The 25,454-nt window shown below is 43.5% G+C and overlaps 1 long non-coding RNA gene across 2 annotated transcripts in view; it reads right to left on the bottom strand.

Annotated features, from left to right (window-relative positions):
* The window catches only part of LOC141141535 (uncharacterized), a 54,667-nt gene extending 29,835 nt beyond the window's left edge, over nucleotides 1–24,832 (bottom strand). Inside the window, exons 1-3 of one of the 2 annotated variants that reach the window (XR_012244121.1) lie at nucleotides 24,534–24,832; nucleotides 24,277–24,416; nucleotides 22,435–22,557 (exon numbers count right to left, since the gene is read on the bottom strand). This is a non-coding gene — a long non-coding RNA (uncharacterized lncRNA). Of the gene's footprint in view, nucleotides 1–22,434; nucleotides 22,558–24,276 lie in introns of both variants that reach the window. The other variant, XR_012244120.1, reaches the window with a different exon arrangement.
* Between the last annotated feature and the right edge of the window lie 622 nt (nucleotides 24,833–25,454).

Genomic DNA, 25,454 nt, shown 5'->3' with positions numbered 1-25,454 from the left:
ATCATGTGAGATATGTCTTACCAGTCTCTTGATGTGTGCTCTGGTACTTATAACACTAAAGTGTTTTGGAACTAGCAATCCGTTATTCTTGGAGGCTGAAGTTAATAACAATTCAAAGCACATTTACAGGAACACACAACTTACTGTAAATGACCAGATAGAGATAGATAGAGGAACCTCTGCCCTCCTAATAGTATAGTTTTTGCAAATTCCTCTTTTTTATAATTAGGTTGTGTTATTTCCCCCGTCCATTACATTTTTAACAGTTTTTAAAATAATCTATTGGTCATTTATTATTGTTCTCCATGTACAGGGCAGTGAGCACTATGGAGTACTATGTAAAATCCAGTGGCTCACTCTCTCCACATTTCATATAAAGAAAGGCAACTGTACATGATCATGGGTGTCTGCATGGGGGGGCAAGTGCCCCCCCCCCCCAGCAAGGTGTCCGCACATGGACACTGAGGGCCAATCCTGGGTGGGTGCCCAGGGTGCACCACACCCAGGCGCCGCAAGCTGCCGCAAAGTGGGGGGGGGGGGCGTAGCTGTAGCAGTCAATTACTGTTACATTCAGCAGCAGCGGCGCTGCCCTGACTCCCTAGACTCTCCTATTGCACCATCCGCTGGCCTCTCTGCTGCTCGCTGCACTGGTTGCTAGACTTGCCTGGCATCTAGCAACCAGTGACATCACATCATGAGGCCGAGGTGAGGCCCCAGCATTCAGAACGGAGGAGGAATGTCTTCCTCCTTCACACCTGGTCAATTTTGGCTTCACCCACCTCCTCCATCTTCTCCAGGCAGCGCGGCTCAGAGCCTGAGGGAAGGAAGGGAGCACGCCTGAAGAGCTGAGTGTGAGCTGTCCACCTGCACCAGCACCTGCCTGAGGTGAGGCAGCCTGTGTCCATGTTCTGGAGCTCATCTAAAAAGCACTACTTGTATAATTGCGGTCAAGGTGTTAAATTAATTATTTCATGATAGATATGTGGGAGATATCATTGCTAACCTTCTAGAAATTTACCTTTACCTGGCTGTAATGCTGACCCGTGGGTCTGAATGTTTTCTAAGTCAGAGCCTGTATGCACTTTAGAAAAGTTTAAGCAAAGTAAAAAATTCTTATCTTCATACCTCCTCCGGGTTAATGAGTATAAATATTGGAACAACAGAGCCATGGTGCTGGCATTTTCAGTAAGAAAAGTCAGTAGTGAAACCTCTGTAAACATAAAAACAGATTAGAAATTGCTAATCAGACAATGGCAGCTTGATCCTATTAAGCTTTTGCATCAGGTTTCTAAAACCTTTGCATGCCTGCACTTTATGTGATAATGACTAAGCCCCTCCCCTTCATGACATTGTCGAAAAGAGGCGGAGCATGGGTGACCTCAAAATGATCCCCCAGTGAAAAAAGTTCTGCGGACGCTCATTTACATGATCATGCTTGGGTGGATTGCATAATCTGATGTCACTGTAGGCTTCCACCTTCAGCCCACATAACACAAAAAATCAGACATTAAAGCTTCTCAAAAGTAAAAAAATAAATAAAAAATTTTTTTTTATTATTATTTTATTTCAGGTACTTATATAGCGCCGTCAATTTATGCAGCGCTTTACATATACATTGTACATTCACATCAGTCCCTACCCTCAAGGAGCTTACAATCTAAGGTCCCTAACTCACATTCATACATACTGGGGACAATTTAGACAGCATCCAATGAACCTACCAGCATGTCTTTGGAGTGTGGGAGGAAACCGGAGTACCCGGAGGAAACTCACGTAGGCACAGGGAGAACATGCAAACTCCAGGCAGGTAGTGTCGTGGTTGGGATTTGAACCAGCGACCCTTTTTGCTGCTAGGTGAGAGTGCTACCACTACACCACTGTGCCGCCCAAAATTAAAATAATAAACATGTTATACTTACCTGCTCTGTGCAATGGCACAGAGCCCTGATCCTCCTCTTCTGGGGCCTTCCGCTGGTACTCTTGGCTCCTCCTATTCTCTGCCTGCCCCCATAGCAAGTCAGATTAGAACCTCTGTCAGGTATTTATTGCTATCTATGCCCCCATTAGGGAAAATCATCCTCTCTCTATTTGTCCTAGTTACCATTATCACTGAAAGTGAAAGCAAAAGAAAATCACTAATTTTAGGTTGTCACCAGAAAAGTAATAGAGAGGAAATCTTCCAATGGGACACAGATGGAAAAAAAACTGACAGGGGTTATAACCCTCCCTTACAAAAGGCATCCCTAGGCAAAAGGTGTGCCTATAATTCTACTTTAGGGCAAATAGACTGTGAAATTGCTCTAGAGCTTAGTAATATGGATAAAAGAGCACCACTTTACAAACACCCAATCACATGCAAAGAAAAATTTAAAAAATGCATTTTTGCTTGTGCATGATTGGATGATGGAAGTCAGCAGAGCTCCCCCTCAGTTACTAAGCTCTGGAGCATCTGCAATTGCAAAGTGCTCAGTCCATGTGCCTTTAGTAAATTCACCCCATTATGTTTAGTAAATCCACCCCATGTATATCTATTTCTCTAGTCATTTTGCCAGATTTTTGGAGACTTTTTTTCTGTATATGCAAGCATGAGTTGCAAAAAACCTCCCAAACACTTCGAACATAAAACGAAGAGGGTTGTCATCAATTTGAAGGTTTGACAGGCAGGCCCGGATTTACTCCCTTTGCCGCCCTAAGGCCAGGTCCTTCATTGCCAACCCCCCCCCCCCCCCCCCGCGCGAGGGGTAAGGATTTTTCAGGGCAATGGCTGGTGTTAGTGCTTTAATCATCCCCGGCACCATGGTTGGTATGGTGTTGGGATGATTGAAACGCATTATTTCTATCGTTACATTGTAATATAAAATGAAATAGTTCAACTCACCATAATGCAGAATCAATGGGAGCCTTGAGCGTGTCACTTGCCACCATCGCTTGTCACTTGCCACGCTGCCTGCCACCAGATGGGGATGTCACTTGCCTCTATGTCTGCCACCAGATGGGGATGTCACTTGCCACGCTGCCACCAGATGGGGATGTCACTTGCCACTATGTCTGCCACCAGATGGGGATGTCACTTGCCACGCTGCCACCAGATGGGGATGTCACTTGCCACTATGCTTGCCACCAGATGGAGATGTCACTTGCCACGCTGCCTGCCACCAGATGGGGATGTCACTTGCCACACTGCCACCAGATGGGGATGTCACTTGCCACTATGCCTGCCACCAGATGGAGATGTCACTTGCCACACTGCCACCAGATGGGGATGTCACTTGCCACACTGCCACCAGATGGGGATGTCACTTGCCACTATGCCTGCCACCAGATGGAGATGTCACTTGCCACGCTGCCTGCCACCAGATGAGGATGTCACTTGCCACTATGCCTGCCACCAGATGGAGATGTCACTTGCCACGCTGCCTGCCACCGGATGGGGATGTCACTTGCCACTATGCCTGCCACCAGATGGAGATGTCACTTGCCACGCTGCCTGCCACCGGATGGGGATGTCACTTGCCACTATGCCTGCCACCAGATGGAGATGTCACTTGCCACGCTGCCTGCCACCAGATGGGGATGTCACTTGCCACTATGCCTGCCACCAGATGGAGATGTCACTTGCCACTATGCCTGCCACCAGATGGAGATGTCACTTGCCACGCTGCCTGCCACCAGATGGGGATGTCACTTGCCACTATGCCTGCCACCAGATGGAGATGTCACTTGCCACGCTGCCTGGCACCAGATGGGGATGTCACTTGCCACGCTGTCACCAGATGGAGATGTCACTTGCCACGCTGTCACCAGATGGAGATGTCACTTGCCACGCTGTCACCAGATGGAGATGTCACTTGCCACGCTGTCACCAGATGGAGATGTCACTTGCCACACTGCCACCAGATGCAGATATCACTTGCCACACTGCCTGGCTGCCACCAGATGGAGGAGGGCGGAACAGTGGTGCGGGCAATGAGGGATGTCATCTCTCTCTCCCCTGCCGCTGCCGCCGCCACGCTGACATTACTGGTCTCCTCCGCGGCCTGGCAGCAAAGGAGCTGCGGCACACAGATTGGAGACCTATCTTTTCAAAAATGGCGCCGGGCGGCGCAATCACGCTACTGCGTATGCGCCGCCCGGCCGAGCGCGTACGAGCTTTCCCGAGCCCGTCCGGCTTTGGAACGGCGCATGCGCAGTAGTGGGCGGCTCGCGGCCATCTTTTCTACGGGCACCGGTGCCCCTAATGCACATTAATGGGCTGCCTGAAAGGGGGGCGGCCGCGAAGTCGCCGCAGGAGTGGAGCCGCCCCTGCACCACTGCCGCCCCAAGGCCTGGCCTCGGTGGCCTTGTGGCAAATCCGGCCCTGTTGACAGGTGGATACCAGAGTCACACTTTCAAGAACATGAGAGAATGACAAAGGCTATTCTCTAACAAGAAAAGACAGACATGTCCAAAGATACTGTAAATGACTTTGCCAAATATCACAGCAAAAATTATTTTAAAGCAGGGTTACTCAACCAGGGTTCCAACATTGTCTTTTTTTTCTGGTGGAAGAAGGGTATTTATATATGTGTAATTTTTTATACTATTTTCATTCAATATTTGCCATTTTTAAACATATTTTGTATTTACTTTATTGAACCTAGTTGTTTTTGATATCCCATGTGTGTCCTGTGAAAGCAGCTTCCCTTTGACTGGTATTCTAGTTTCCAAACTTCAAGATCACTCAGATTATTAGGAGCATGCTATATACTTTGAAATACAATGTGGAAATGATCATATCATTTTAGATACACTTTAAGCAGTGTTGTTAGGATAGAATAATAAATGGGAATTGATAGGTTAAAATAGTAATTTAATTTTCCTTTGCAGAAGAAAATACTAATCCAAACTCTTTCCAATGATGGAGCAGAAACCTAAGTTTTTGGTTATGTAATCTTTCTGATGAACTGGAGAATTAAAGTGTTTGTAAACCCTTACATATACCCAGTGAAGTTACTGGCCTCAGGAGATACACAGAAATTAAGCAAATCCTCCTACATAAGTGGTACCTGTTTATCTACACCCCTTTAAAGTCCAAAATTTATAAAGCTTTTAGAAAACAGGGAGCGGAGGGTTGTAATTACACACTCAGTGAGGAGCGCTCTGACAGCTGATTGGAGGGAAGGGCCCCCCCTTCACAGAACACACAGGATGAGAGTTGGGGCTGTCAATCAGCTGGAGCTCCCTCCCCTGTCACCTTTTAACCTCTTGGCATCAGGAAAACTTGTCAGAAGGGATTTATGCTGATAGCAGAGGAACAAAGTAGCAGACAGAAATGACACTTAGCGCTCTGGATTGAGAGAAGTACACACTATAGAAGGATATGCATTGTCATATTTCATGTCTGAGGTTTACAAACACTTTAACGATTCTGGGTTATGCAACCAGCACTGGAGGGAACTTAACCACTTCAATACAGGCACTTATACACCTTCCTGCCCAGACCAATTTTCAGCTTTCAGCACTGTCATAATCTGAATGACAATTGCGCGGTCATACAACACTGTACCCAAACAAAATTTTTTATCATTTTATTCCCATAAATAGAGCTTTCTTTTGGTGGTATTTGATCACCTCTGCTGTTTTTATATTTTGCTAAACAAATAAAAAAAGACCGAAAATTAAAAAAAAAATAAAAGCTTTGCTTTTGTTTCTGTTATAAAATTTTGTAAATAAGTAAGTTTTCTCTTTCACTGATGGGCACTGATAAGGCAGCACTGAGAGGCACTGATAAAGTGGCACCGATGTGGTGGCACCAATGAGCAGGCACTGATGGGTGGCACTGATATGCAGCACAGATGGGCATTGATAGGCGGCACTGATGGGCACTCATTGGTGGCACTGGTGGGCACTGATAGGCGACACTGATGGGCAGTGAAAGGCTGCAAAGATGGGTTCTTATGGGTGGCACTGAAAGGCGGCACTGCTGGCCACTGATGGGCACTGATAGGCCGCACTGCTGGGCACTGATGGGCACCGATAGGCGGCACTGATGGGCACTGATAGGCGGCACTGCTGGGCACTGATGGGCATTGATACGTGGCACTGATGGGCACTAATACGCGGCACTGATATGAGGCACTGATAGGCATCCCTGGTGGCACTGGCAGTGGTAGGAATTGTGAGTGGGCACTGATTAGCAGTTGCCTAGCCATTGATTGGCAGCTGCCTGGGCACAGATTAGTATTTCCCTGGGGGTCTAGGGGGCATACCTGGTGGTCCAGTGTGGATGGCCATTCTGGTGGTCCTGGGCGGCATGATGGTGGTCCTGGGCGGGATCCGAGGGGGGGCTGTGCTGGACACAGCTGATCACGTGGTAAAGAGTCTCTGAGACTCTTTACCTAGATCGGAGTTGCGGTGTGTCAGACTGACACACCGCAACAACTAACGCCGCAATGCGCTCTCCCGGGGGTGCGCAACGGCTTAATATCCTGAGGATGTCATATGACGCCCAGTCAGGGTATTGAAACCACTTTGCCGCCGTCATTCTGCTATATGGCGGGCGGCAAGTGGTTAAAGTATTTTTTCATCTAGCAAACTATTCCAGCCTTTCTATTGCACTTTTTATCCATCCTAGCAAATCTATTCATTTAGTTTTACGGAAACTATTATCCCGCGTACACGCGAGCGGAATTTCCGACAGAAAGAGTCCGATGGGAGCTTTTCATCGTTTCTACCGACCGTGTGTATGCCCCATCAGACTTTTTCTGTCGAAAATTCAGACAGACTTAGATAGAGAACATGCTCTATATTTTTCCGACGGAACAAATTACTATCGGAAAAAACGCTCGTCTGTATGCTGTTCCGACGCACCAAAAACAATGCTCTGAAGCAAGTACGAGACGGAAGCTATTGGCTACTGGCTATTGAACTTCCATTTTCTAGTCCCGTCGTACTTGTACGTCTCCGCGTTCTGGATGGTCGGAATCGTGTTTATGCAAGACAGCTTGAGTGGAATTCCGTCAGAAATCCGTCGTAAAAACCTTCAGAGTTTATTCCGACGGCAAAACCGGTCGTGTGTACGCGGCATTAGGGCAGTTATTAGAGAAAGTCACTCCCTTCTTGTTATAAGTTTCTGGACACCATTGTGAATATAATTAGATGATGTTGATATTACAAGAAAGAAAGGCATATCAAAAAAAAGTTGCATCATATGTTGTTTTATATTTGTTTATATTTTAGAATCCTTCACAAAATCACAATGTGTGAGGTATTTTATTACAATGCATTATTTGCTATTTTGACAATATAATTCACTAATAGAGATGAGCAAATCTGTCTGGGTTCGGTTTGCGGAGTGTTTTTTGAATCCATTGTAAAGCCTGAAAATTACGAATGTAAAATCCATTTAAAGTCTATAGGGGCAAATCTTGAAAACCAATTCTGGCTATTTTCAAGGCTAACATGCAGGGGATTGCCTTTGAAAAGCAAAGCACTGAAACATAATATACAACAGGGGCTTCCCTTTAAACGATAAGCTAATCTTTTAACCACTTGCTGCCCACCATACAGCAGAATGAGGGCGACAAAGTAGTTGTGTTATCCTGATCAGACGTCATATGATTTGATCAGGATAACAAAGCCGGCATGCACCCATGGTGGCACGCAGCATGGCGATCAGAGGTGCTGTGTGTCAGTCTGACACACCGCACCTCTAATCGTGGTATGAAGCCTCTAACAGAGGCTTCTTACTACGTGATCAGCTGTGACCAATAACTGACAGGAAGAGCCGATCGGCAGTTCTCCTTGTCAGAGGCCCAAAACCTGCCAGCCTGTCCCCATAATAAACGGATGTCGGTGCCTATCAGTGCCCAAAAAAGTGCCAATCAGTGCCCCATCAGTAATACCTGTCAGTGCCCCATCAATTTCCAATCGGTGCCACTCAGTAATGCCTGTCAGTAACTCCTCATCAGTGCTGCTTATCCAGTACCACCTATCAGTGCCCATCAATGCCACCTATTAGTGCCCATCAGTGCCACCTATCAGTGCCATCAGTGCCGCCAGTGCTGCCTATCAGTGCTGCCTATAAGCGCCCATCAGTTTTGGTTTTTTTTTAATTGTCAGGCTTTTTTCTTTATAGCGCAAAAATTAAAACCTGCAGAGGTGATCAAATACCACCAAAAGAAAGCTTCATTTGTGGGAAGAAAATGATAATTTATTTGACAATTTATTTTTGTTACATTGTTGCATGACTGTGCAATTGTCATTTAAAGTGCGACAGCACTGAAAGCTAAATATTGTCCTGGGCAGGAAGGGAGGAAATTGCCCTGTACTGAAGTGGTCAAAAAAAAAAAATGCACATTTTTTTGCAGGTAAAAAATATTGTGCATTTTACTATATTTTTTTTGGAGCCTGGAAAGCATTGCACCATACGGGCAGGCAGTATCACACTGACAGGAAGAATCAATGATCTACCAGAGGGCTCATTACCGCTGTCATAGTTCATTGAGAACTTCAAGCCAACAGCTGCAAAGGTTGTCGTTACTTGTAGTTTATTCATTCACAGAACACTGTGAATAAATGACTCAACCGTGTGGGCGGAGCTTTTTTAAAAAACTGACAGCCGATAGGGGGAACTTCTCCCTGTACTGCTGTAACACAGATGCAGGAGCAGGAACATGTTACATATTCCACCCTAAAAATGGGTGGAACATGTAACATGTTCCCAAAGGTGAACTTCTCTTTTAACGCAACTTTAAGGGCAACAAGTAAAAAACACCAATCCCTTTAAATACATGTTTGGGAGATGCCTTTAAACTGAATGTCATGTTATGGAACAGCACGATTCTCATGTACAGCATCACTGTACTCTGGCATCATGTACTTTACACGTGTAATTGATATTTTACTGTTACGTTATAGATTGGTTTAAATATCACAGCAGCACCCCAATCTGATTACACCTTGAAAAAAAAAAATTTGTCCAGCAGTAATTTACTTGAATTATATGGTGGAAACAGGAGCCATTTAATGCATGCTATGTTGTTGATTATTATGTGTACAATATGTAAAAGTGAAGTAACAAAAATGGTCACTTGAACTTTTGCTGCACATTTATATTTCGATTGCTGTTATAGGATGACTAAATATAACTTGGTGACATTATACAGTACAGCAGATTTTATATGGGACCTTAAATCACAGGATACAGGTGTTAAGTGTTTTATCATTAGTAAATATGATCATTACAGTCACTTGCTAATCTGGTTTTGCGTTATCCTTGTACTTTGTAACAGTAAAACACAATTGAGTGATATATGGCCACAATCTAATGTTGATATATTGCATAAGATTATTATAGCCCAAGAAATACTTTTTAGGTATTTTGATACAGAGTTAAAGAGGTTGTAAACCCTTACAATCCACATTTTACTACAGGTAAGCCTATAATGAGGGTTACCTGTAGCTACCTGGTTTAGGAGATATCCTCTGTATCAGCATGTGCCGACGTCATTGACATATGCGCACTGAAGCAGCGGCTCATTCGTGCCGTTGCTTCCGCTGATGTGCCATTACCGGCGGCTCCCGTGCCCATGCGTAGGAGTGATGACATCGCGGCTCTGGCCAATCACAGTGCCAGAGCCTGCGATACCTGGAAATAACTTCGGGAGCGATGTGCAGTGCAAGGCAGTGTGCCAGGACCTCTATGGGGGCTTTGATCTAAGGTGAACATTTCATAATGAGCTAGTATGCTTGCCATATGCCTACATATGCATTCTCATTATGCCTTTGTCTTGCAGGGCACTCACTGTCTAGACCTGCCCTGTTTAAGGTAGGGCTGTAAGATTCTATGTGAGACAAAAAAAGCTGCCGTGAAAGGGAAAGAGAGGAGCGGAACGATGAGTATACTGCTCCAAAGGGGGGTGAGGACACTGCTATGAAGGGGGGGGGGGAAGGGTGTGAGGACAGGACTCTGGAGGGGGGCCACAGGCACTGCTAAGGAAGGGTGGGGGGGAATAAAGGGCAGGTGAAACTGATGGGAAAGGAGAGCTGTAACATAAACGGGGGGGCGCTATGACATAAAGGGGGGGAACTGTATCATAAAGAGTGGAAACCCACTTTAATTTTAATTCTATGCCTGGTGTGTGTGTGTGTGTATATACTGTATACAAAAGGCCACTCTAAAATGTGCAGTTTTATCACACAGCACAATGCCACAGATGTCCCAAGTTTTGAGGGAGCGTGCAATTGGTATGCTGACTGTTGGAATGTCCACCAGAGCTGTTGCCCTTGAACTGAATGTTCATTTTTCATTTCTCTACCATAAGCTGTCTCCAAATGTGTTTCAGAGAATTTGGCAGTACATCCAACCGGCCTCACAACCGCAGATCACGTCACCAGCCCAGGACCTCCACATCCAGCATCTTCACCTCCAAGATCATCTGAGACCAGCCACAAGATTATCTGAGACAACTGCTGCCACAATCGGTTTGCATACCCAAAGAATTTCTGCACAAACTGTCAGAAATCGTCTCAGGGAAGCTCATCTGCATGTTCGTCTCCTAGTCGGGGTCTTGACGTGACAGCAGTTCATCATCGTAACCGAACTTGAGTGGGCAAATGCTCACATTCAAAAACGTGCAACATCTGTAGCATTGTGCTGTGTGATAAAAGTGCACATTTTAGAGTGGCCTTTTATTGTGGCCAGCCTAATGCTGGCCATACACTATACGAAAAATCGGCCGAAAAATCGTTCGTATGGACACTTCGTTCGTTTTTCGGCAAGTTAGTGGGTACAAATCGATAATCGTTTGTGACGTTTTTGTGGAAAAAAAACGAACGGCATGTTTGGAAAATTTCTGCCGAACGTACGATAAATTGCAAGGTTAATGTGTTTCCCGTCCGAACTGCCTGCACTAGGTATATGTAAAAAAACTAACACAAAATTATTTATTCATGTCCACTGAACAGATTATCGGACATTATATGATGGCATGATCGTTTGCGGTCACGGTCGAACGTTCGTTTTTCGAAAATGGGTTCGGCCGATTTTCTGTATAGTGTATGGCCAGCATAAGGCACACCTGTGCAATAATCATGCTGTCTAATCAGCATCTTGATATACCACATCTGTGAGGTGGATGGATTATCTCGACAAAGGAGAAGTGCTCACTAACACAGATTTAGACAGATTTGTGAACAATATTTTAGAGAAATAGGCCTTTTGTGTACATAGAAAAAGTCATTGTGTTTATAATTTTGCTCAGTGTATATATATATATATATATATATATATATATATATATATATATATATATATATATATATATACAGGGCTCAAAATATCAAGTACTGAGCCACTAGCCAGGCTTCAAGGGTTGCTTGGCACCAGTTGCCCCACCTAACCCCTACCCTGCCTCGTCCCTTATTCTGCCCCTAAACACACCCTCATAAATTATCTCATGAAATGACACTTAAATATTTTATGCAGAATTAGGTCACAAAAATAAATATTAACAATAACTTTATCAGTGCCCATCAGTGCAGCCTCACCTGTGCCTATCAATGCAGCCTCACCTGTGCCTATCAATGCAGGCTCACCTGTGCCTGTCAATGCAGCCTCGTCAGTGCCCATCAATGCAGCGTGACCTGTGCCCATCATTGCAGTGTGACCTGTGCCCACCAATGCAGCCTCACTGTGCCCACCATTGCAGCCTCATTGTGCCCATGATTGCAGACTCACTGTGCCCATCATTGCAGCCTCACTGTGCCCACCATTGCAGCCTCACTGTGCCCACGATTGCAGTCTCACTGTGCCCATCATTGCAGCCTCACTGTGCCCAACATTGCACCCTGGCTGTGCCCACAATTGCAGTCTTGCCTGGGCAGGGGAAGAGAGAGGGCAGCTGGATCATGACTGGAGAAAGAGGAAAGCCGCAGGATCACAGAGCGCGAATAGCACGCTGTAACAGCTAACAATACAATTGCCTCCGATCTGCTCGCTGTCATTCAAAGCCCCGCCTCCTCCTGGCTCTGCGCCTGTGATAGACACAACGCATCTCAGCATTGGACCAGTGTTCTATCAGGAGGAGGCGGGGCTGTGTATGACAGCGAGCAGAGCGGAGGCAATTGTAATGTGAATGTGCTATGCACGCTCTGTGATCCCACGGCATTCCTCTTCCTCCATGCTCTCTTCCCCCGGGGCGATCGCTGGGAGAACAGTTCCCAATCAACCCTTCTCCCAGGCAGCCCAGCTCCTCGCCAGCCCTCATTTTCTACTCGCATATATATATATATATATATATATATATATATATATATATATATATTCAGTATTAACCATTTGACTTGATAGTTGAATAAAAACAAATAAAACATAAATTATGTAATAGTTAACCACTTGCAGTCTGTGAATTTATGGTTTAGCCAATTTCCTTTTGAAGGCTGTTTTTAGCTACACATTACTAAAGTTTCCAGGCTTTGGTTTCTGACTTGTTTGACCACTGTGTACAATTTTCCATGTTGTTTAAAACAGCAGTTGTCCTGTTTTTCCATTTTATTTTGGAATATAACTAGAGCTATGTCGTCTCCTGGTGATAAACTGTGCTGGTCAGAGCTGGACATATGCCTGATTACTCAGCTATTCTGAGGCTTTTAAAGTGGAATGAATGTTAAATCAAACACTCAAAATGCATTATAAAATGCATCATTAAAGCTACAATCATGTTTATATTAAGTGCTGTGTAGTATTTGAGTAATTTGAACTTAAAGGCTTATAGGAATCTGCACTATATTTGCTGTCAGTACTGTAAATAACCAGTTACATTTTGTATTATGCATTGTAGGGCAAAAAGCTCTATAGCTCGTAAAATATAGAAGTTAGACAATTAAAAGTATGAGTGCTTTGTTATAGCTATTTTCTTGATTCCAAGGTTGGGACTAGCATTGTCATACATTAAGCTTACAAGTATACATGTTAAAGTACAGACATGTGTAGGCCCAAGGCCTCTCATGGATTCATTTGGAACAAAAAGGCCAACAAGGTAAGTTATGATGTGTGAATCCCCAAGACTACTGGCAACTCTTCCAACAAAGGAACTAGTTACTGCAATCATATTGCATACATCACATGAATCAAGGTAAGCTAAACTTCTCTAACATTTTGGTTAGAAAATCATATAATTGCATTTAGCGTATTAATGGAATTATGCACATCATTATGATGTTATAATTTTACTTTCTGGAGTTCTCTTTACAGAAAACCTTTCCAGTATGGAACACAGATGACACACAAGGGTCATTGTGGGCTTTAGAGACACAAGGCCCAATCCGCTTTGGTACTGTAATCCATTGTTCTATGATAAACAACAGCAACGTATTTTATAGCTAGTTGCAAGTTGGCAGGAAGTACGATCTTTTACCATGTAGTCCACAATAAATGTATGTAAGTATGCAGGTACATGTCTGTAGATTGGTCATTGCCACCAAACATTTGTTTTTATTTATTTTAAACCATGCAGTTTATCTCAGCTCATCTTGTTTCTATCATGCCCAGGGGTCTACAGGAAACTTCTAATTACATTTCTCTTAGGCCCGTTTCATGCGGCAAGCCCACTCGGATCCGCCTGTCCGTTTTTCAGGCAGATCCGAGTAGGCCATCTATTGACTGCTATGGGGAGACGGATGTCAGTGGAGATGTGTCTGCTGACACCCGTCTACCATCCAATCCGCTAAAATCAGACGTATGGCGATACCTTTGCCATCCATCTTGGTGGATCGGATGAGATCTAATGAAAATGAACATGCTGTCCGTTTGCGTCTGATCTCCCCATAGAAATCAGCAGGGCTCTGACAGGCCCCTCCCCGCTCAGTTAGCAGAGACAGATCTGTCATCCACCAGCTCAGCAGAGATCAACAGAGAGACTTCCTGCTGAGCTGGTGGACTCCGCTGAGCGGATCCGCCTCGTGTGAATGAGGCCTTAAAGACATGGTCTAGCATTGTAGTGGGCTCTGAGATTCTATAGTAACTGAAAACATCTTTTAGGAAATCTAAACCTATGTGTTAAAGCACATGGCTTTATACAAAGCCATAATCACTTAACGTTTTTAACAAATGTGATAATGTCACTTGTGGTTTCACAAAAAAATGTTTGGGTGGAGTTAGGTTTTAATGAAGTTTGTAATTTTAATGGAACTGTAATATGGACACACTTGTCAGTGGACAAACATAATAACGTGATTCCTTGAACCAGTACACAGTGGCAGGTGCACTGCATTTAACCATTTTTGATGATATCTACCAGTGCAGAATTCATTAGAGACTTTGGAATAAGGGGGGTACCAACACAGCTCAAAAGGTAAAAACTGTGACCCTTGGGCATTTGTGGCTAAAAAGAACTGTGAAAAATGGAGGCATGGAATATGTTGAGTCAGAACTCTTTCTATAGTTAAAGTGTTACTAAACCCACAACAGTAAAATCAGTCTGTATATGCAGTAAAGCATGCTTGTTATACGCACTGTGGAACCTAAGGGGTTAATCGTCCACATTGTGTAAAAAGGCTCTTTGATTCTGTCTTCTCTGACCCCCCCCCCTCCATAGTCCTTAATCTATCTCCTGATAGAACAGAGCCTTGGGCACACTCCGCGCATGCTCAGTTTGGTGTGTATTGCTAGAGAGGTTTTTTTTTTGGAAGGGTGCATGTGATCAGCACAGGGCCAATCAGACCTGTCCAGACAGAGGGTCAGGGGTCATGCAGCCTCATAGGACAGTCAGAGGAGAAAGAAAACTCCTCCTACAAGCTTTAACCAGTCATCATTCTGTCTAAGATGTGGGTCAGAATATGAGGCTATCAATGAAATCTAGTTTATGCCATGTCACGTCAGAGTTGGTTAATAGTTGACCCTTTGGCTTTGGCATGTGACACTGAAAGATATTTTTTTTCTAAGAAGTTCGGAACATGTTTAATCAGCAAGTACAGGCATGAGATTTATCTTGTTCCATCAGTAGTTCTGGAGAAATTCCATCTTATTTCATCCAGACTTAATTGTACTCTTATCAAGTAATTTTGTAATGTAGGCATCCAAGATTATGAAATGAGTTGTTATAAAACTGAGGCAACTAAGCAGTGAACAGCATGTCAAAAGTTGTACCTTCATGCGCATGTCATGCCTGCAGAAAGCTATTATCTCCTGCAGAGAACAATATATTTATGTTAAACTATTTACACCTAGGAATTTTAGTAGAATGACTGGCTCAACTTTCTTCTTTTCCATATAATAGATCACATTATTACAGAAACCAAATATTGTCTACATGTTTCGTTTATGTAATACTTCAGTTTGAAAACTAAAGCAAACAACATAGATGTCACAGCTGTGCACTATACATCTGCCACATTTTTTTGTGGAATAGACATTTGTCGAGAAGTTGGCAATATACACTGAAGCTGTTGCTAATTTAAAATAAATGGAAAAATTAAACTGTTCAAATGTCAAACTATTTCTCTGTTTTAATCACACTAGCAGCATCATGGGTTTTTATTATTTGGGATTTAAATCTACAATAAAAAGAATGAAGCAATTATGCTATGTAGGTTGCAACGGCATATGGATGGAGCAAACAGAGCGCTAGTAGTCTGATATGGCCCCAGGCTAAACTCACTGGATTGCTGAATGGAAAAATGTCCATGCAGTTAGCAATCCAGAAACCCTGTAGCATTTTTCAACTATTTTTCTGCTAGTTTTTTTTCTGCTTTTCAAGGATAAGTCAGAGCCTGCATCTGTAATGAGCAAATATGGCTGTCCCCATATACATAGATTGTTTCAAAACATATGTAGAAACATAGTTTTTTTTATATATACAATTAACTCATATTACATTATACATTATTATTATTTATTATACATTATACATAATAATTATATTATTAAATATAATTATTTACATTATTACTCATTTACATAAAAAAAAATCATTTGACATTCTCCTTAAGTCTTTATCTTCTCTTGGATGAGTACAACTTTGTGCTGAAGTTTCATTTCAGCACATGTGATGATGTCATTATAGCATGGACAATGGCCGCATTGTGAAACTTAGACCTGCGGTGTTAACTGTCCTTACATTGCTTGACATTGACAATTAGAACCCATTCTCACCAGCACAGTCCACATTGAGGTGCATTAATGTGCCTTGCATTAGGGAAGCCCATTCATTTGACTGGGCTGCCTAACACACCACAATGGACCAACAATTGTGTATTTTCAGCAATGCAGCACACCTCAACATACTACACCAGGGGTAGGCAACCCCTGTCACTGATGTTGCAAGCGGCACCCAAAGCCTCTTTTGTCAGCACTCAAATCCCTCCCCATCAGCAGAGCAGCGCAGGGAAGTGTCAGTGAGACACTAAAGCATTCCACTATCAGAATTCCCCACTCCACACCTGCACTGAGGGGGAGGCACTGTGCCCCCACACATTGTAAAAGATGGGAAACATTGTTTGGTTCTCTAACTTTGCTGTGTCTGCGATCGTCAGCTTTTGTGATGGGGAAGAGATTGGGTGCAGTTCTGCTAGGGAGGGGGCGGTCCCTGTTTCCAGGAGGAGGACTGTTATTGGCCACTGCTAAAGCCAATCACAGTCCTGCTAGCCCCGCCCACCATCCGTAGGAAGATGACTTGCTTGGTTGCCAGTACCAATCTCAGAAAGAAGGGATTTCACTGTGATTGGGAAAAACCACAATCAGGTGACAGTTTGTGGAATTACTGTTGAGCTTCTGGGAACTTTGTTGAAATTATTCCTGAAGCTTTGCGTCACTTACTGCTGAAACCCTCTGCACTCTGTGTCCCTTCAAGCCACAGCCAGTATTCAGCGCAATGAAAATCACACCAAACTTTTGCTGTGGAGCAGAGCGCCACACTTTTTCTTGGCTACAGGGGCCCAACTTATGATTCTGCACACAGGCCCACTGCTTTCACAAAATACCCCTGACCTGAGCTTATCATTGCGCATTCATTCCAGATGCTGGTATGTGACATCACATACAAGCACGTGGGCTGGATGCAAGAGGTGGATCAGCAGGATGAGTGTGCCAAGACAGATAGATGTGTCTCATCTCTGCTTCCTTTCACCACTCTGCATATCATGCATATCATAGATGAGAAGAGGGTACAGCGGTGAGGAAAATGAGCAGGAGGGTTTCCGAGGTGGGTTAGAAGAGCAGAAGGGTATAGTGGTGGGGCAGATGTGCAGGGAGGTACAGCGGTGGAAGACATGAGAAGGGGCTTCAGCAGTGGGACAGAAGAGCAGGGAGGTACAGTGATGGGGTAGATGAGCAGGGGGTTCAGTGTTGGGCCAGATGAGAAGGGGGTTCAGTGGTGGGACAGAAAAGCAGGGGGGTAGAGCAGTGGGGCAGATGTGAGAGGAGGTGTATTGGTGGGACACGTGAGCAAAGGGAACAGAGGTGGGGAAGAGGAGCAGGGGGTACAGAGGTGAGACAGATGTGCAGGAGGTACATTGGTGGGGCAGATGAGAAAGCGGGTTACAGTGGTGGGGCAGATGAACAGATGGGTTCAGTGTTAGGACAGATGAGAAGGTGATTCAGTAGTGAGACAGAAGAGCATGGGCATATGTCAGTGGAGTAGATGTGCAGGGAGGTACAGTGGTGGGGCAGATGAGAAAAGGGGTACAGTGGTTGGGCAGATGTGCAGGAGGTACAGTAGTGGGAGGGATGAGAAGGGGGTTCAGAGGTGGGACAGAAAAGCAGGGGGGTACTGTGATGGGGCAGATATGCAGGGGGTTACAGTGGTGGGGCAGATGTGAAGGGGGAACAGTGATCTGAGGTGTTAAGGTGCATGAATTGGGGCTGATCTTAAGGCGTGAGAGTGCAGGATGTTAATCATGATTGGTCCTGAGGAGAATCATGAAGCATTTACTTTATAAAAAATCCTTTTCGTGATTGGGAGTGTGAAGTTGACATTTTTTGTTATAAAATCGGCACTCTCAATTTCTTTGAAAATATTTTTCGGCACACTGTGCTCAAAAGATTGCCTACCTGTACTACAGAATGAATGGCATTACAATGTATCAATGTGCTTCAAACAGAACTCCAGTGAAAAAAAAAAAATTATATTTAATACACCATTACAGATACATTTTAAAAATGCAACTTTTTTGCACTATTAATTTTCAATGTGGAGCTCTCCCCAGCAGTACTTCTTATCTGTCACAAGAACCTGTCAATCTGACATTCAAAATCAGTGGTGGCTGGTGCTCAATATTTTGGGGGGTCAGCAAACTAACACCACCCCCCTCCATGCTGGAGATGGACGGCAACGGTCACCCCCAGCCACTCTTTTTTTTTTTTTTTTTTTATTTTTCATGGGTTTCACAATGCAATTCATTGCACTCATATAGTGCCAGCTTAATACGTCTTAAGTAAATATTCATCTGCACATCATATGTTACCTTTAATTGACACTTTAATTCCTTGTGAATTCCCTTTGTCTACTATTAACCCATTGCTCAAAAAAAAAAAAATTACCCTTTTACCCCCTCCCTATCCCGGAGTAATGAAAAAAAAGAAAAAAAAAACTCCTCTCGACCCCTCCCTCTCTCCCCTCCCCTCCATCTCTCCCCACCCCCAGCCACTCTGACCACTTCTCCCGGCAGAACTTCAGAGACATCGTCTGCAGCACACAGAGAGACATTCTCCTCCCAGCTGAACAGGAAGCGTGTCCTGAGACACTATTGGCCAGGGAATCCTAATGCCGTGTACACACGGGCAGACTTTTTGGCATCAATGGACCGACGGTCTTTCCGACGGACTTTCGACTGACAATTGACGGACTTCCCATGGACTTTCGAACTAACTGACTTGGCTACACACGATCACACCAAAGTCCAACGGATTCGTACGTGATGACGTACGACCGGACTGAAATAAGGAAGTTCATAACCAGTAGCCAATAGCTGCCCTAGCGTCGGTTTTCGTCCGTCGGACTAGCATACAGACGAGCGGATTTCTCGATAGGAACTGGGTCTGGTGAAAAAATTTGAAACATGTTCCAAATCTAAAGTCCGTCTGATTTTCGACCGAAAAAGTCTGCTTCGGGTCCGATGAAGCCCACACACGGTCAGATTGTCCGACGGATTCATTCCATCGGACCAGTCTGATCGAAAACTACGCCCGTGTGTACACGGTATCAGACTCCCTGGCCAATCGGGGCTTCCTGATTGGCCGGGAGGAGAATCATGAAGACAACAACGAATATTTATTTGCTATTGTCACACAAGTGGGTAGGCTCTGCTCCTCGAGCCCACTATTTTTTAAGCCAATTAGAGCCAATTAGAGCCTCACTTAGATTAGGGGGCCAAACGCATGGATGGGGGGGTGGCGCCCCTGCACCTTGCATTACGGGCCGCCACTGCTTGACCGTTGTCCAGATGACAGTCACAAAAGGTCATTGCTAAAGAAGCTGGCTGTTCACAGAGTGCTGTATCCAAGCATATTAATGGAAAGTTGAAGGAAGTGGAAGGAAAAAGTGTTGTCAAAAAAGATGCACAAGCAACAGGGATAACCATAGCCTTGAGAGGCTTGTGAAGCAAAGGCCATTCAGGAATTTGGGGGAGATTCACAAGGAGTGGACAACGGCTGGTGCCAGTGCCTCAAGAGCCACCACACACAGACGTATCCAGGACATGAGCTACAACTGTAGAATTTCTTGTGTCAAGTCACTCCTGAACCAAATATTAATTCATTATTGTCATACAAGTGGGTGGGCTCGGGGCACAGTGCTCAGTGCCTCAGGCTCTAATCATGTACTTAAAAAAAAACCTATTGGAATCCATGCGTCCAGCTCCCCGCATGTAGATTAGGGGGCGAGACGCATGGATGGGGGGCGGCGCCCCTGTGCCCTGCATTATGGGCCGCCACTGTTCAGAATCATTCAAACCACTTCCTTTGAACCCAGACTGTTCTGGACCCACCCTAGTCTGTAAATATATAGTGAAAGGAGAAGCATCACAGTGATGATCTCATCTCTCTGTCACTTTGCTTTCCCCTCCTATTAGCACGCTCCTTTTCAGTACATTGGCTTCTTGTGCTTCTTCTTCCTCTCACACTCCAGCTCTGCCATACTAAACTAAAAGTGGATGATACCAGATCAAGGCATTAACACTACTTGCATTAAAAAATACATTTAAGTATGTATTCATTTCTACAGATCTGCATGCACGTGTCTTTTACGTCTGTCTAGAGTTCAGCTTTAACGCTTGTTACTATGCATTGCGTGTGCATTTATGCAGCACCCTGGTATAATTGGGTCTTTTTCTGGACAGTTCTTTTTTTTTTTTATCTGTGTGGTTCCAGTACATTACTTTCACAAAAATAACTAGAGCTGACTGTAGAAGATAAAAGATCAGTGAGAAAATGATTATGTCTATTCATTCTATTACAAATTATATCTGCTCTCTTTTAGAGTAGAATACTAATATTAGTGCAGCAAAAAATAAATCAGTTTTTAATTTTTAGTCTCTAAATAATTAAAAAAAAAAATGTTTGCATTATTCGAAAGAGAAGATTTCAAGCCACTTTAAATTGTCTTAAATGTTAACATAAGTTTGTCCTTGCTATCATTCTAGTCTACAGTCTATACAAAAAAATGTATTTCCTACACTGCTCAATTGCTGCTCAAGGTGATCCATTTCTGTGACCACACAATCCATACTTGACTGTCATAATGTTTCCATGGGCATTAAAGGGAATTAAAAGCTAATAAGAAAAACATTGAAGACTGAAATTGAGATATGTAAAGCAGGTTTTTTGTTTTTTTTTCGTTTGGTCACAGACATCCAGACGTCTGGGGAACATAAGGAGCCAGTGGTTGTATCAACTTTCTGAAGCTCTCCCAGTGTTGGACCTAATTAAGACTGACCTTTTTCTCTAGACTCATGTTGCTCCCACGGTCCACCTAAAGAAACCTGTCACAAGTAATATGCATGGTCCACTATTGTCAATCTACTTTTAAGAATGCTACTTGCTTGACTATTATGCTGATCCTCTGGCTTCAATACTTTCTGATTCTGACAGATTACTGATTTTAAATAATACTGCAGCAGATGAAACATATATAGTGTATACAATATATATATATATATATATATATATATATATATATATATGTCCTGATTCAGGGACTTGGAAACTATTGAAGTCATAACATCACCAAGATACCCTAGCACCTAATATGTAGAGCCATAGACTCTGGAATTTCTGTATGTAGTCCACAAGGAGTGCAGTGCAATTTTGGCTATTGGGTTGTGGACTTCACTACCCAGAAATCCCTGCTGATGAATGGAGAAGAGACAGAACCTTTCCGAGGCAATTCTGGGAATTGGCTGGGACTATACAGAAAACAGGGTGCCATCTCAGAGCAGTGTGGGGACCAGAGAACACAGGCCTGTTGCCTACGCTGAACCTGTGCAGACATCAAGTGTCCTGTGTCCATAAGAGCCTAAGGACCGAGCCACAGAGAGATTGCTGCTTGCTGGGCTGGGACCGGAGATGGAACAACCTATTGTTGTGACTGCCTACAGCAGTAGGAGAACCATCGAAAACTAGAGATAAAAGACTGAGCCTTGTGAGAACTTGTTTGTGAGGACTGAGAGTCACTAGGTTCTGAGTACCTGAGGAAAGCAGACCACAAAGTGATGTGGACCAGATTTCTGTGTACCAGGAGTGGAGAGATGAATCATGCTTATCTGAACACTGACATAGCTGATGCAATAGAGACAGCTCCTTGTTTAACAGCCCATCAGCCACCCATTGCACACACCTAAATGTACAGCTACACATGCACCAACTTACAGAAGGGCCCCAATGACAGCCAGCTAACATTGACAATTAGGCAAAAGCTACTTGTAGACACCTCCAGGGGTACCCCTTTGTCAAGAACAAATACATCCACCTGTTATTAGGGCTCTATGCAGTGGAGGTTGGTGCTCAAAATTTTTTTGGGGGGGCAAACAAAGTGAAAAATTCTGAAAAATACATAAAAAAACATCAATTACAGCCTCACTGTGCCTATCAAATTCAGCTACTTTGCCCATCAAATGCAGCCACTGTGCCCAGCAAATGCAGCCACTGTGCCATTAAATGCAGCCACTGTGCTCATCATATGCAGCCACTGTGCCCATCAAATACAGCCACTGTGCCCATCATGTGCAGCCACCAAATACAGCCACTGTGCCAATCATGTGCAGCCACTGTGCCCACCAGATACAGTCACTGTGCCCATCATATGCAGCCACTGTGCCCAGCATATGCAGCCACTGTGCCCACCAAATACAGTCAAATACAGTCGCTCTGACAGCACACTTGCCCCCAGTCTCTGGGCTCTGACAGCGGCACACCCCCTTGGAGCTCACAGCTCTAACAGCAGTAAGTGGTCAGGCACTTACCGCCAGGCAGCAGCTCCACTCCAGCGTGTGTCTTCTCCGCTCCTCTTCCGAAGCGCCAGGCATCCAATAGGATGGCCTGGTGCTTTGGACAATCAGGAAACAGATCTGCAGATACTCTTAACCCTGTTTGCATAAAAAATAACTTGGTTTAGCACCACTACAGTTCAGTTAATGGCCCTCTTATGGGTCAGTGGTCATGTTAACTAGTACAGCATCTTTAAACCTGTTAGACTGCCTGTTTATTGATTCTTGCATTGTTTAACTGCATTGCCAGAACTCATCCTTTCAGTCTACCATCCAGTTGCTTGTGGCCTATTTTCTGTGCATTAATATAGAGTGGTAGCATACTAGCATTTAAGTTACACAGGTGTGTCAGTTAGGACTGAGCAGTTTAAAGAGTCATGGCAAAAAAGTGAATCGATCATATCCAGGCAGGGCCAAAATTAGGGGGGGATAGGGAGGACATCTCCTTCTAAACACCGCATTGAGAAGCGTGGCTCTCCCTGCAGCAGCTTATAGCTGGTATCTCCTCTCTGCTGGGAGAGCTACAGAGAAGATCGGTTCCATTAATTTCCCCCACCCGCTGCATTGATCACCCGCTCTGTCTACATGCGATTTCCCCTGCTGCCCAGGCCCCCGCTGTGTGCCTGCTATGTGTTGTGGAGCTTCAGTCTTCCATCTGCTCCCACCTGCTCCTTAGGGGCACAGGAGGGCTTCAGATGGAGAATAAAGAGCGGGGGAAAGATTTGGAGGGTGGTAAATATATCATACTTGCTGTCCCCTACCTTTCCTTAACGAGCACAGAAAGTGATCAGTACTGATCACTCACTATGTTCATTCATTACTGAAGCATAGTGAACTGAGTTTGCAATGCTTCAGTTTGTGAATAAACGATAAGCTCCAGAGCGCTTCCTATTCATTCATCTCCAGTGTAGCTGAGGCTGAACAGAAGGGGGTTGGGGAATCTATGTCCCCAGTCCCTTTCTCTGTCCCAAAAGCGAGACATCAGGGCTCTATTTAGACTCCTGATATCCCACCAAAGATCCCCCCCCAACAAGTTGTGAAAAAATGCAAAAAAAAAATGTAAAAAATCATTTAAAAATTGTAAAAATAATAAAAAATGTAAAAAAATAAAAATATAATAATTTTTAATAACTATCATTATAAGGGAAAAGAGGGTCAGTGTACACAGAGGGGCAGTGTCTACAGTGTATACGGGGAGTGAATTTAATGTGGCATAATTCCCTGGTTGTATTTATTTGTTGTTTCTAATCAGGCTAAAAAGCCATATCCAACATGTAGCATAATTTAACCACAACCACTTTTTGCAGCGGCATGCCTAGTGCGCCGCAGGTCACCATCTATCTGGTAGGGGCAAATTGGTGAAAACCTTGTGAGCTGCTAAGCTTAATAAATGCAATGAAAACTAGTGAAAAAAAAAATAAATAAATAAAATAGACAGTTGCCAGCACTCCCCACACTTCCCTAAATGTGACAATACAAAATTACATAGCAAATGTGCGTGGCTAAGACCAAACAGTGAATAACTAAATGAAAAAACTGTAAACAAATATATATATATTGCACAAATCTACTTAAAAATATATTAAATAAATTAATATATTCAATTAATAATAAATATATCCTAAAAACGTGCAAATAACATTCAATTATTTATAATGTCCAAATTAAAGTGCAAGTGCTCCGTGTGCTGCACAATATCCTTAATATATATGGTGAATCAAATTCTTTAACAGTCCATCATAAAAGCATAGATAAAAGTGATGATGGTGCCTTCACAAACACAATCCTCGAGTACCCCTCCACCAGATATACACTCACCTTAAGGGCTTTGTATATAAGCCTGTTGTAAGTGTTAACAGCTTTAAAAGATCCTCCTGTTATTCCTCCTTCCTGTGTTAACTATTTGGTTTAAAGTGCAGATCAGGAACAACTCCTTCCTTCTGGTTACCAGCAACCTCCTCTCATATATGCCACAAGAAATTAGAAATATAATTAGAAATTATAGAGGCTTGCAATAGTGTGATATTGTTTTAAAAAATGTATTACAACTTGAACTCCACAAGAATTACACTCACATTTCATGATAAAAAAAGCATGCCCTAGTAAACTCATGTGTGGTGGGGTGATAGTGTCACCTGAAGCCAGATCAGCAGCCCCGGTCAGCGGCGTTCACCCCGCCCTAAGCCTGTGCTCCAGAACACTTCCTGATTCCTTTCACATCAGCCGATCAAGCTCCTCCTAATAATTGAATGTTATTTCCATGTTTTTGGATTTGTTTTATAGGATATATGTATTATTAATTTAATATATTAATTTATTTAATATATTTTTTAGTAGATTTGTGCAATATATATATATATATCTATATATATATATAGATATATATAGATATCTATATAGATATATATAGATATCTATATATATCTATATATCTATCTATATATATATCTATATATATATAGATAGATAGATATATATATATATATATATGTGTGTGTGTACAGGTATTTTTTTTTTTTCGGTTATTTCATTTAGTTATTCACTGTTTGGTTTTAGCGCCGCACATTTGCTATGTAATTTAGTATCTGGTAGGGGCCCTCGATGTTAGTAAGATGGCACTAACCAGAGGTGAGGCTCAATCCTCACTTTCATGGCAGATTAGAATTTTTGCCACTGCAACAACAAAAAAAAAACCAGCCCAGCAGGGCACCCCTTTAATAAAGCCAACCATAACTGTAGAATAGGGATGAGCTTCGAGTCAAACTCGAACATGGGCTGTTCGCAAGTCCGCCGAATTTGGGGTGTTCGCGGCAAATTCGAATGCTGCGGAACACCCTTTAAAAGTCTATGGGAGAAATCAAAAGTGCTAATTTTAAAGGCTTATATGCATGGTATTGTCATAAAAAGTGTTTGGGGACCTGGGTCCTGCCCCAGGGAACATGGATCAATGCAAAAAAAAGTTTTTCGGGAGCAGTGATTTTAACAATGCTTAAATT

This window comes from Aquarana catesbeiana, linkage group LG04 (assembly GCF_042186555.1).
Source record: "Aquarana catesbeiana isolate 2022-GZ linkage group LG04, ASM4218655v1, whole genome shotgun sequence".
NCBI lineage: Eukaryota > Metazoa > Chordata > Amphibia > Anura > Ranidae > Aquarana > Aquarana catesbeiana.
This window is presented reverse-complemented; position numbering and strand designations above follow the sequence as displayed.